The following is a 1,633-nucleotide window of genomic DNA, read 5'->3' on the forward strand; positions in this document are numbered from 1 at the left end:
ATTTTTGCACATGTCGAGGAGCGTGTCAGGCTACATTTCACTGTGTGTTATACTTGTATAACTATGCATGTGACAAATAAAGAACCTTGAACCACACTCAGATTGTTCACACGATAAAACGTGGTCCATTCATGCTCTGATCAGCTTTAATGGAACTGAAAACTCAGGGTTAGTCAAAGATGCAGGAGGCCTTCAAACTATCTTTGGTTGATCTTTTAACTTCATTTAATCAGGTGAGAACCATCGCGTGTGTGGCTTAAATCCTACAGTTGTGTATTAAAGTATTTGGGTTCCTGGAGGAGTGAAAATCCGAATCCATTTTCTATCAGAGGGACTGATCCGGAAAAGCTAGTTTAACTTCAGTCCGATTTCCCTCGAGACCAACTAGAAAACTCTGAACCTGTATAATTGTCTTTAGATGTGAGGGTGCGTGACTTCAGCAGGCGTTAGACAAATGTGAAGTCTTAGTTTAATACATTTATTACTGATGATTAAAAAGTTCTAATTCAAACTGGTTTCACTGAAAATCAGGAACCTGAGAAATTTGTGATTAATGTAAACCCCTCAGAGACTAAACTGTTTCTCTATCACTGTGGCTCGTTAATGAAGTCCCTGAGGTCAAAGGTCATTTCAGTGTGTCATCATGTTTGTCCCCGAGGCATTTTCACATTAGCTACAGTTTCCTCTTATTCCCTCTGGAGCAAATCAGAGCTGGAAACCTGAGAGACCAAAGAGACCAGAGAGGTCCCGAGCCGACCAATCAGAGTGAGCGGCCTGAGCTCTGGCCTCAGTGGTCCGCTGAGGGCTCGGGATGATAACGACATCCCCTCAGACCGCTCTGTAATGACCCCCCCAGGATGGATTTAAGTTGCTTTGGTCAATAAACTAATATGAACTTAAACTCTGAGGTTCAATCTGTTGTAAAACTTCTGAAAATCAAAGTGGAGCGCATGAACAGTCGAGGAAAAACGTTACACAAGAATAGTTTGGTCCTTCCTCTCTGTACCGTTACCATCCGCTGCATTCTACAACATATAAATATATAAAACTATAAAAACTGCTTTCTACTTTTGCTACGTTTTTAAAAAATGTAATCTATACTCATATCACTGACATGTAGCAGGTGGTCTCTGTCACATTTTAAGATTATAATACATTAGGAAATACAAAAAACACAATATGTGACACAGTCAGACACCTCAGGTAGATAAAGGTGTGCTGTACCGGTGACTCATAAATCTAAAACTATTTTTAATGATTAGTTTCAGTTTAATTTCAGCTCAGCGGAACAATAAGATCGAAAGCTTCTGAGTTTATTCTTGGTTAAAAACAGGGAGCGTTCACGTGCACCAGACTGGGGCGTTCATCAGTCAGGTAACCACCTGACATGTTTTCAAAAGCGCCGCCATGAAGACTGTGAGCATGACTGTCAGCAGGCTTGGGATGACCGACCTTTTCACAAGTGCTTCATATTGTAAGGTAGAGACCCTACCGCAATAATAAAATCAAACGACCCACTTTGATCAAAGTCAGGCCAAACTGTGGTACCAAACACACTGCTAAAAAGTACAAGAACACTTTAATCAGACTACAGCGTTGAGTCTGAACTATTCAGGTAAGTATTAGAAGGAGA

The sequence above is a fragment of the Pundamilia nyererei genome, unplaced genomic scaffold, assembly GCF_000239375.1.
Source record: "Pundamilia nyererei isolate P.nyererei 1_Seehausen unplaced genomic scaffold, PunNye1.0 scaffold00518, whole genome shotgun sequence".
Classification (NCBI taxonomy): domain Eukaryota; kingdom Metazoa; phylum Chordata; class Actinopteri; order Cichliformes; family Cichlidae; genus Pundamilia; species Pundamilia nyererei.